We start from the raw sequence: 13,052 nt of genomic DNA, 5'->3' as shown, positions 1-13,052 counted from the left end.
GAATAACTTTAAGTGGTTGTTGATGATTTAAGCATATTCAAAAGCAACAAACAAATAAATAACATAACAATAAACTTTAGCTTAAAATCGAAATTGAGAAGAAAAAAAATGTAAAATATAATTTAAAAAACTGTTAAACTTTCAGAAAACACTCAAATAACCCAAACCCAATTATTTCACTTTACCCTTTCTCTCTCTCTTTAGAAAACTCTAACGTCTCTGTCTCTTCGTCTCTCTGCTTCAACTCCTTCAGCTCCTTCACTTTCCCCTTCAACTCCATCTCCATTGTTGCCGTCTCCATCATCTCAGCGTCAAGCTCCAATTTTAATTTCCAGAAGGTAATTTTTGTTTTCTTTTTCTTCAAAGTTAGGGTTTCATCCTTTTTTTTTAGTGACTTAAGGATTGCTCTCATAGTTGATTGTGTGCGACATTGTGGTTTAAACCTGTTATCTTATAAACAAGAACTAGCCAGTGCTTTAGGTATATGATTATTTCACATATTAGTTCAAGTCGCACAACGCGTTCAATTGTATAAATTATGCTTTGTTTAATCAGTTTATTTTATCTGTATTTGCTATGGTGTGTTGTCTGAACATTAATTTTATAAGCTCAGCCTTTCATAGATAGCATGGTGATCGAAGGTGACGTTGCATTGTTTGATGAGAAATACTGAATTTGGGTATTAATTTTTCAATTGCATAGAGCTATTTAGTGAAAATAGAGTATTTGTCGCTGCAATATTAACTTAACACAAGTTTTATTGGCCTTCAAATATTGGCTGAGAAAGGACCTACCTTTACTGGCAGTCCAAAGTATTACTAGTTAGTAAAAGTCCATTAAAATTCAACTTTCCTGAAATTTTTACTCTCCCTCCAATTTATTTTCCCTGTAAAATATTTCCCCTACTGCCACATTCACCATACAGAACAGGGCAGACCTTTCTCCCTCATTGTTGTTGATGCTCATATGGTCTCTCTCGCCATCATCGAGGTTTGGAGGATGATTAGGCCTTATAGGAAACACTAGACAATGTACTTGGCTTGTGGAAGTTCTATAGTAATTAGCCTAAAAAGAACTTTATAACAGAATTTTATGCATTGTTGGTTAGTTTGAGAGTATGAGTTATGGTAAGCATATAATATAGTGAGAAGGAAGTTGTGGATAGAACAATTTGTTTGTTCCAACTTCCAAGCTTATAGATCTGAGTTAAATATCATGTTCAACTTCCTTCTCATTTTGCTCATTAAGTTTTTGGTCAGGTTGTACATCCTTGTTTAGGAATATTCATTTTGTTGATCAATAGCCATTACAATTGCCAAAGTATCTTGCTCACCACAAAAAACCTTGATCCATCTCAACATTATTAAGTTGTACTCCTAACGTTTGACCTGTAGTTCACATCTTCCCATCAATAACATGTGCGATTTATTTATAGCTTACTCTAATGCTTCAACAATTTCTAAATCTGATGGTTTTAGAGCTCTAACATGCCCTTGTTCATCAACACTAGTCCAGCAAATGAACTCCTTAATTGTTGTCCATAATGGACTTGCGTTGCATCAAATAAAGTCCTTGAATCGCCTATATGTTGCACATAGTTTTCACTATCTTGGACCACCTACTCACTTGCATTACCATCCCCTTTCCACCAGTTGGTTAACGCAAAAAATTCTTATGCTTGTTAGAACTAGAAGCATTTGTCTTGGCAACATGTAGATTCTTGCTTGTCTTTCTGTTTTTGTTGTAGCATTTTTAGCAACTATTTCATTTGTTTCAGCAACTGCTGAAATAACTACAATAATTGCTGAAATTACTATTGCAACTGCTATAATAATTACAACACTTGCTATAAAATAATTTTAAAAATGCAACAGTTGTTAAATCTGCAATTGTTTACCCTATTTCTTTTTGTAGTTTTGAAACTAACTTTCAAAATTATCTAAGGATAATGAATTTATTTTTGCATTATGATATTTTGATTTTATTATTTTTACATGTAGATTGTGTATCCATGATTATTTTTATAACTAAGTAATCATATCTCCACTATATTTCTTGTCGTATAACTTCTTACCATATCCCCTTCTCCTCATTTTTTGGCCTTTTATTCTATAAATTGTGTTAATGACCTCTTTTCTTTTTTAATTTTTTTTTTTATGATTTAGTTAATAATTTTATTTTTGTTTCATGTAGGATAGATAAAATGACTCCAAGACAAAAATGAACAATTGCTACTACTGCTACCAAAAAGTATAGAAGGAAAATTAGTACACAGACAAAGAGGAGAATAAGAAAGTACCAGATTAGAAAAGTCCATAGAAGAAGTTGAAAACACAAGATTGGAAAATTCTATAAATGAAGAAAGAGAACGTGTAATAAATGCTTTTTCTACAAATGTAGAAGGAGATGATAGAGGAGGAATAACATGATATACATATTCCAGAGGAGACATTTTCTATTGATGAGCCTTCTCCGGTTAGTTCTTCAATTGATACTTTCTTTGTGAAGCCGATTAGGTATGCAAATTACAGTTTTAAGTTAATGATTGATATGTATTCAGATTTCAGAGGTTCTTTACTGTTAAGTCAAAATGGTGTAAGCTTTCTGATTTTAGTAGAACAAAAACTGGGAAAAAAATTTGACTTTTTATTTTCAGAAACTATTCATAACTTAAATATGTGAGTATTAGATTTTGTTGGTGTTATTGACAATATTGGAAAAACATTAGTGTTGTGAAAAAAATTATTTTATTGTTTTGTTATTTTCAATAGATGACCTATTCATCATAATAGATGAGTTATCTATTGCAAATGAGTCATATGTTGGAAGAAATCAAATCAGTAGCAAGACTTTTTTTATTTCTTTCAACATGTGCCTTGTCGGTTGAAACAAATAACCCATCTATTGCAACAGTGGACCATTTATTGCAATAGACACGTTATCTAATGGAAAAAATCAAATCAGTAGACTATTAATTATTATGTTATATTTATTAAATTTATTGCTATATTTTTTTAATGATGCACAAATCAATTGTATTTTTTTTTCTTATTTGTAGATAAAATGACTTCCTAAAAAAAATAAAATGAATGAATCAACCTCTAGTAAATCAACTAAAAACAGTTAAAGTACAAACACTATTAGAAGAACTTGTTGAACAAGTCCTTTCACAAATAGATGATATGTTACATTCTGTAGATGTACAGAAAGAAAATGCGGAAAGAGATAATGAAGAAAAATCAGTCAGAAGTTCTAGAAAAACTATAGAGGAGGAAGATGAAAATAAAAATGAAGAAACAAAAATAAATGATAAAGATGATGAAAAAACGGAAAGTGATAAAGAAGATGAGAAAGGTGTAACGACCCATTTGCTCGTTTTGAGTACTAGAGCATTTTATTTCATAAAAGACTTTTTCGATAGATTCTAATGGGTATTTTGGACTATTCGTAACTACATTATGAAATTAGTGGGGTAGTTTTTATAATTAAGTTAGTTGGTGGTTATAGAAGATAGCATTAGAACAAATAGTGGGTCACTTTTATCACTTTTTATAATTGGTTAGATGATAATTAGGGTGATAACTGATCTATAGAAAAGGGAGAAATTTAAAATAGAGAGGAGCCGCACGATTGTGAGAAAAACCAGTTCTAGAAACGGCTTCAGGTGATTGTTCTTACCTTAATCTCTCCTAGTTATATTAATGATATGCATGTGTTTTATTGATTAGAGAACGGTAGATGCTATTGGATTTTATTGTGTAAGTGACTTCTCTCGTACTGCAATTCAACTGGGTTCCATAGAAAACATTGTCGGCAAATCATATATATATAGTATACTGAGTAAAGGCTAATGAATTGAGTTTGACTGTTGTGGCGGTATAATTAATTTAATAATTGGTTGAGTAGCAGTGAGTGAGGTCCATGGTTTAAGCATATGATAATATAGGTTCTAGTTGATTGGTTTTGTTAGTGGGATGCAAAATACTTAATTTGATCGATTCACTACATTCATGGATTAAAGTGCTGATTTTTATTTATTTATTATTATTAAGATATTATAAAGTGAAGTGGGCATAGGTATAGTATTGCTGTTAGATGATGGCCGAGAGGAAAGTTAGGCCAACCATTAATGATGTAAAGAATTGGAATGTTATAGTATAGGCGTTCAGGTAGAAGTGTTCACTGCCATTGGTTTCGTAACCAGTGGCTTGAACTTTTAAACATTAGAATTCTTTTACCTTATTATAAATTATAATTTGATACATTGAAATATGTAATTAACTATTAGGTTGAATTCGAGGTATTAATAGTAGGGGTGATAATTATGGTTATATAATTAAGGTTGGACAAGAAGATAAGATGGATAGTGGTGTTGGGTTGGAGACAAATTTATCTCCCATTAATGAGTTAATTTCCAGTGAGGTTATGTTAAATAGGTGAGGAAAAGTAACTTAGACAATGGTAAGATGGGTCACACATCGTTTCTAAATAGAGATTGAATTGACATGGATATTCCTCTCTATACTCACGTGAGCACTAATGGAAAATAAGCTAAGGTTGTGTTGTCTTCGGTTGAAGCTGGACCGATGAAAACTAAGGAAAATAAATAAGGTAAGTTTAGGATGTTAGTTCTTAAATCTAGGCGAGACTTATAGTAATATGGGGTGTATAGACTCGTTTACTTATGAAGCATGTATACTTGATAGATCGGAAATCATCTAAGGCATTGAAGAAGGGAAAAGCATTGGAGAAGTAGCTGGTCTGACTTCAGTTCTTCGGTGGAGGTAGGTTATGGTTTGTTCTAATTGATAGATAAACTCTTAATAGCGATTGATATGCATTGACTGATATTGTGAAGTTCTTTATGTACTTGACTGTGTGATTGTGTGGCTTGATTGTGTGGTTGTGATTGGTCTAAAATCCTGAGACCGTGAGATTTATAATCTGAACACCTCTCTATTGAAGTTATGCCTTGAATAAAGAAGACTTGATGTAATATTATTAATGAACTGAAAAGTAATGATAATAAATGATAAATTAATAATATTATTGGATCGGAGTGTCACGTTCCGACACGGTATTTTTGGATCGGAGTGTCACGTTCCGACACGGTAACCTTAAAGGGAAAAGATATTGAATTAACTTAATGTACTCAATCTCAATGAACGCATTTCCCAAACGAGTGTGATGTAGAGGCATGAGTCCTCGTGTGTGTGCTTGATATTGTGATTGATTACGTACTTGCTTCAACTGTTACTTGTTCATGTTGTGGTTTCTTATCACCTGCTAAGTGCTATAGTTGACTTTATACTATTACTCATTGTATATTAGTTTCTATTTTGGGTTGGCCGATGATACCTACTCAGTACGTGTTCCTTGTATTGACTCCTACTTGTGTTTTCTGCGTTTTTCTTTTATGGAGTGCAGCAAGTGTACCATCGACTTCGACTCGCCCTCAGCTCTAGCCAGTCTCCCGCACATCAGATTTCAGGGTGAGCTATTCCTTCTAGCTCGTGCTGGATTCTCTCAGTTATGGTGTGATATCCTTGAATTTCGGACATGGACCATCGTATTTACTTATTTTGTGGTCTCTAATACTTTTAGACTTGATATGTTAAGAACAGATGTCCTTGATGTGATGACTTTCAGATTTTGGGGATAATATGTAATAGACTTTAGAGGTTTATTTGATTGGTTACTTTAATAAGTTTTGAAGCTTCCGCGTTATTGTTGTTAGTCGTAGTTAAAATATTGGTATATGTGGGGGTTTAGATTCCTTGGTCCGCCCACTTAGGAGGTTAAGTGTGGGTGCCACTCATGACTCAATTTGGGTCGTGACAGTGAAGAAAGTGATGAAGTAGATGATATTGAAAGTGGAAAAGAAGAGGAAACTGAAAAGGATGATGAAGAGGAAAGAGGATGACAATATTGATGATGATGTTGAGGTATCCATGAGCGATCGTGAACGCAGATCAAAAACCCGACATGATATTGTCAAATTTTTTAGTATTAACGAGTTTCAGGTAGAGATGTGTCACGCCCCGAGCCTACACCCTGGGCGGGACCGGCACTCGGAGACCATTGTTGGCTCCAAGCAAACCCTTGGCCTGGCTTTCTTAACTCAACGGAAACTTATCTCAAAAGCATAACTCAATGCAATGAAAGGTTATAAAACAACCAACGGATAAAATCTGGCCAAAACGGCAACTCGAGTCTCAAAATAGAATATTTACATATATATACACAAAAGAGAGACTCAAACTAACTGACTGACTGGCTATGAAGCCTCTAAAATACTGAGATGGATATTTGGACAGATCCCGCAACATCCTAATAAAACAAAACTTAAGAACATAAATAATTGAGTCATCTGGAATGCAAGGAGGCTCACCACTGACTCTGGAGTGCTCAGCTGGATCAACGGCGTACTGGATGTTGATCTTGGGTACCTGCGTCTGCATCATAACAAGATGCAGGCCAACTGGCATCAGCACATGGAATGTACGAGTATGCAAGCTGGACCGCTAAACAACAACTTAAGCTTGAAAAGAATACAAAAGAGAACTTACCTTGGCTCTGTACAACTCACGAATAACTGAACTCAATATAAAGCAATGAGACACATGCAATATATATAAAGCTTGCAAAACTATTTAAAACATGACGTAAAAATCATATTTATAATATCATGAAAATACCATGCTTCCTTTCGAAGTCTACTTGTGCAATGCATGAATGAAGTCCCATACCCCCATCCACACTAAGCAGAACTTCTCGAGGAACCAAGCTCTTTCTACTGTGGGAGTTCTTTAACCGATAACCACCACTACATGCTTAAGTAGTGATACAACGTTTTACCTCACGTTGCCCAAGGACCATCTTATACATTGCCGTGATATAGGAAGCTAATGATACAACGTTTTACCTCACGTTGCCCAAGGACCATCTTATACCTTGTCGTGATATAGGAAGCTAATGATACAACGTTTTACCTCACGTTGCCCGAGGACCATCTTATACCTTGTCGTGATATAGGAAGCTAATGATACAACGTTTTACCTCACGTTGCCCGAGGACCATTCTATACCTTGTCGTGATATAGGAAGCTAATGATATAACGTTTTACCTCACGTTGCCCGAGGACCATCCTATACCTTGTCGTGATATAGGAAGCTAATGATACAACGTTTTACCTCACGTTGCCCGAGGACCATCCTATACCTGACTGTGGTATAGGAAGCTATCTTTACCAAGTGGATCCACTAGCTTAATCTTACGTGATCATCTAAAAAGTATTATCCGAGAAATCTCATGTTTGGCTACATGGTTCTTATGGAGAGTTGAGTTAATATGAACTCGTGTCCCCAATTCGGTGCTCAAAACTACTCCCAAAATACTTTTAGCTCATTAGTGTTTTAAACACATATTTCTTTAGTTGAGATAATTACTCAAAACTTTGCCCAAAGGCTTTTGAAAACTCTTTCTAAAAACAAGTCGAAACTTTAAGTTTGTTTTTAAAAAATATTTAAAATTTCCATGGAAAACATTTTCCTTCATACCAAACACACCCTTACTGTTGATTTGATTTCTTCCAACATATGATTCATCTTTGCAACAAATAGACCATCTATTAAAAATAACATAACAATAAAATATTTTTTTCACAATACTAATGTTTTTATCAATAATACCAACAAAATTAAGAATACCACACAAACTATATCACTAGTTAAACAACATTGGTGTCATATTTTTACCAATACACTAAGAACACCAACAAAACAAAGAATACACAGAATATGAGTTCTAAAGTTTTTCAAAACAACTACTCTTTAACAACAAGCAAGTTGAAAATTTGTAACTTTTTTTATCACAAAGTGATTATTTAGCAGATCGAAAATTTGTAGCAACAAGCAGATAGAAAAATTGTAAATCTGATGGTTTTTGAGCTCTAGCATGCCCTTGTTCATCAACTCTGGTCCAACAAATAAACTCCTTCATTGTTGTCCATAATAGACTTGCGTTGCATCAAATAAAGTCCTTGAATCGCCTATATGTTGCACATAGTTTTCACTATCTTGGACCACCATCTTACTTGCATTACCATTCCCTGTAGAACCTCTGTTTTCAATCGTTGGTTATCGCAAAAAAAATTTATGCTTTTTAGAACTAGGAGTGTTCATCTCGGCAACATGTAGATTGTTGCTTTTGCCTTTCTGTTTTTGTTGTAGCATTTTTAGCAACTATTTCATTTGTTTCAGCAATTGCAAATAATTAGAACAATTGCTGAAATTTCTATAAAATAATTTTAAAAATGCAACAGTTGCTACATCTGCAATTGTTTACCAAATTTATTTTTGTAGTTTTGAAACTAACTTTCAAACTTATCTAAGGATAATGAATTTATTTTTGCATTATCACATTTTGATTTTATTATTTTTACATGTAGATTGTGTATCCATGACTATTTTTATAACTAATAATCACATTTCCACCATATTTCTTGTTGTATAATTCTTATCATATCTCCTTCTCCTCATTTTCTGGCTTTTTATTCTATAAGTTGTGTTAATGACTTCATTTCTTCTTTTTTTTCATTTTATGATTTAGTTAATAATTTTATTTTTGTTTCACGTAGCGTATATAAAATGACTCCAAGAAAAAAGTGAGCAACAATTGCTACTACTCCTACTAAAAAGTATGAAAGGATAATTAGTACACAAAGACAAAAAGAAGAATAAAGCACGTGGTAGAAAAAATGTGTAGAAGAAGAAGTAAGTACTAGATTAGAGAAGTCCATAAAAGAAGTTGAAAACACAAGATTGGAAAATTCCATAGATGAAGAAAGAGAATAGATGTTTTTTCTACAAATGTAAAAGGAGATGATAACAACATGATATAACTATTTCAGTGGAGACATTTTCATTGCTGAGTCTTTTCAGGTTAGTCCTTCAACTGATACTTTCTTTGTGAAGCCGATTAAGTATGCAAATTATAGTTTTGAGTCAATGATTGATATGTATTCAAATTTAAGAGGTTCTTTATTCTTAAGTCGGAATTATGTAAGTTTTCTGATTTTAGGAAGATTTTATGAGAACAAAAATTGAAAAAGTTCTTTCGATTTTCTATTTTCAGAAACTACTTATAACTTAAATATGTGAGATCAACTTCTTCGATGTCGGATTTATAGCGATCATAAATAGGAAGTTTGGATAAATTATAGTGGCATGTCATTTTGTTTAGGCATGAAAGAGTTTGCTATCATCATTGACTTAAATTGTCATAAGATAAATATGTATGATAATGAAAAAATGTCAACTAAGACAAAAAGGAGACGACAAGAGTTGCAAGAGAAATGAGTTGATTGAGCATCTCAAAGCCGAAGATATAGTAGAGGTGTAAAAAAATCGTTGTGCTTACGTTATTTTGTTCATGACATTGTTTGTGGAAAAGTTTGAACACAAATATTTCAAAAAAAAATGAATTTTGCTCTCGGACGATAGAGAAGACTATCTATTTATTCATGGAGTTGTATTAGCTATGATATTACAATTAACCATCTATTGCAAGTGGTGAACCCCTATACGAAGATCACCAATTTTTATGATTTTTTATGGGCATTTATGGTAAAAAAAATTCATTATTTTTTGGTGCATTCAATGTTTTGATCTCTTTTTGAGATTATTTTATGTGGTATTGGACATTTGAGGTTGGTTTTTTCCTCCGAAAAATATAAGGTGTTTTCAGAACAAGTGTCTTCATCAAGAATTTTTGACAAATTTTGGTGATTGCTAACAATTCAGTTGAGATTAATGAGTTGTTTGATTCGCCTAAGGATTCGGTAAACAACATTCTTTAATTTTAATTTAATAGACAAATGTTGAATTCTACTTCTTGTTTTGTCTTTCTGATTTTGTTGTAGTATTTTTAGCAATTGGTTCATTTGTTTTAAAATAATTTTAAAAATGCACTTTGCTACAGATGTATGTTAATCCCATTTCTTTTTGTAATTTTGAAACTAATTTTCAAAATTATCCAAACGGATAATGAATTATATTTGCACATTTTGATGTTATTATTTTTACATGTAGATTGTGTGTCCATGGATGATTCCTACACCTAGTAAAATGAAGCTGAACTTTTTCACTAAGTTTGTACCTAAATATTAACTAAAGATGATAAAATTAAAAAGTTTGAGATGAATTGAATGAAGTTGTGGCTATTAAAAGCGATAGCATAATTGTTGAGCATAATTTTGATGTAGGAGGATCTTCTCCGAATGTCGAGAGAGCTTTTAGTGGTGTTAATGGTGAAGAACGAGAAGGAGAATTTGCTCTGAATGTTAATAGATGTACTGATGGTGTTGATTTAGAAAGAGGAAGAGGATTCAGTGATGATAGTGGTGATTTTGGAGTAGGAAGATCTTCTCTGATCGATAAGAATATTTCTTGTCCTTAAGAAACCCCATCCACTTAGAAGGATTCAATAGATTTAATTTATTGAATGCTAGAATAGAGTCTCTAGAGAAAACTATCGTCAGAATGAATGTTAGGATATAATTTTTAGAAAAATTATTGTCATAATGATGTCTAAGAGAGGTATCATGCCATCATCAAGGGTTTCTCACCCATATAATCTTGATCATGTTAAAGAAGAAAGAGATAAATTTCAAAGACAATGTCAAGTGTTCAAAAAAAGGCGTAGCTATTATCGAAAAAAAATTGGTGTCTGAAGTTAATCCATAGTGAAGGTAAAATTGTATTTCAACCATCTTTCTAATATTTGTCTTGTGTGATATACTTCACTTTTACACGTGAAATTCATATTTTTGTTGAATTTCACGTAAAAATTGAAGTATATATAAAACAAGACAAATGTTAGAAAAATGGTTAGAAAACAATTTTACCTTTACTATGCATTATTTTCATACACCAGTTTTTTTCCGATAATAACCTTATTCACCTGTCTCTGTCATTTTTTGAACACTTCACAATACCTTTGAAATTTGTCTCTTTTTTCTTTTGACATGATTAGGAGTCTATGGATGAGAGATTTTTTATGATGGTCTGACACCTCCCTTAGACATTGTGACGAAATTTTTCTCTGAAGACTTTATCCTTGTATTCATTGTGACGATATTTTTCTCTAAAGACTATCCTAACATTCAATAAATTTATTGAATCCTTCTTAGTGGATGAAGTTTCTTGAGGACAAGGAACATTCTCATTGATCGGAGAAGATTTTTCTATGCAAAATCACCACTAACATCACTGAATCCTTCTTTTTCGAAATCAACATCATGAGTAAATTATCTTTCTCCTTCACCACTAAAAGTTCTCTCAATATTCGAAGAGAATTCTCGTACATCAAAATTATGCTCAACAACTATGTTATTTCTTTGTATAGCCATAACATCTTTCAAATCCATTCTGATCTTATCATCCTTAGGCACAAACTTAGTGAAAAAGTTCATCTCCATTTCACATTATGTAGAAATTATCCATGAATGCACAATCTACATGTAAAAATAATAAAATCAAAATGAGATAATATAAAAATAAATTCATTATCTATTTTGAAAGTTAGATTCAAAAAAAAAAAGGATAAAAATTACACATATAACAACTGTGTTGCATTTTTAAAGTTATTATGTAGCAATTGCAGTAATTATTTCAGCAACTAATATTGCAACAACTGTAATAATTATTTCAGCAACTATTAACAAATGAAATAGTTGCTAAAAATGGTATAGCAAAAACAGTAGAATTCAACGTTTGACTGTTAAATTAAAGAATGATGCTTATCGAATCCTTGAAGGATCAAACAGTTCATTAATCTCAATTGATTTGTTATCAGTCACAAAAAGCCATCAAATTTTTTTTGGTGAAGACCCGTGTTCCGAAAACATCTTATATAACAACCTCAAATGTTCAACACTACATAAAATAAGATCAAAACATTTGATTCACCAAAAAATAATGAAAACAATAAATATAGACTAAAATAAATTTTATCATAAAAGCTCCTGGAAAGTCATAGATGTTGGTGGTCTTCATATAAGGCTTCACCGCTTGCAATAAATAGTTAATTGTAATATCATAGCTAATACAGTCTCATAGATAAGCAGAAAATGCTTCTCTATCGATCGAGATCAAAATCCATTTTTTTGTAATATATGTGTTCAAATCTTTTCCACCAAGAATGCTTTGAACAAAATAAAGCAAGCACAATGTTTTTTTATATATATTTTTACTAATATCTTTGTTTTTGAGATGCTCAATCGATTCATTTCTTATGCAACTCTTTCCCATCATATCAAGATTTTTTTGTCTTAGTTGAGATTTTTTTCATCATCATTCGCAGCCACCTTACGACAGTTTAAGCCAGTGATGATAGCAAACTCTTTCTTGCTAAAACAAATCGGTATGCCGTTATAATTATTCAGTCTTCCTCTTTTCAATTGCTATAATTCGACGTCGAAGAATTTGGTATACTTATTTGAAATTTAATATTCACATCTTTAAGTTGTAAGTAATTTTCAAGAATAGAAGATCGAAAGAACTTTTTCAATTTTTGTTCGTCTAAAATCAGAAAACTTACATAATTTCGACTTAACAGTGAAAGAGTCTCTTAAATATAGACTAGATCATATTAATCATTAACTCAAAACTGTAATTTGCATACTTATCGGCTTCACAAAGAAGGTATCGAATAAAGTACTGATCGGAGAAGAGTCAGCAATAAGAGATGTCTCATTCTCTAGAATAGGTATATCATGTTGTTCCTCCGCAACTCCTTCACTAAATTAAAAAAAGATTTGACTTGACTTGGTCAAACTTGTCACCAATTTCAATTCTCTCTTGTGACTTGGGTTAATTTCAATTCTCTCTTGTGACTTGGGTTAATTTCAATTCTCTCTTGTGACTTGGGTTTTCCATTTTTTGTAAAAATAAAAATCAGATTTTTCTCATGTTGTAATTCAAACTCCCGCCATTGTTATACATGTTTGTGGTTGCATTGATTAAGGAGGAGGAGAAAATGGATATCGATCA

Source organism: Solanum verrucosum, unplaced genomic scaffold (assembly GCF_900185275.1).
Source record: "Solanum verrucosum unplaced genomic scaffold, falcon-dt-bn FXZP01000101.1, whole genome shotgun sequence".
Classification (NCBI taxonomy): Eukaryota; Viridiplantae; Streptophyta; class Magnoliopsida; order Solanales; family Solanaceae; genus Solanum; species Solanum verrucosum.
Note: the sequence above shows the minus strand (reverse complement) of the source record.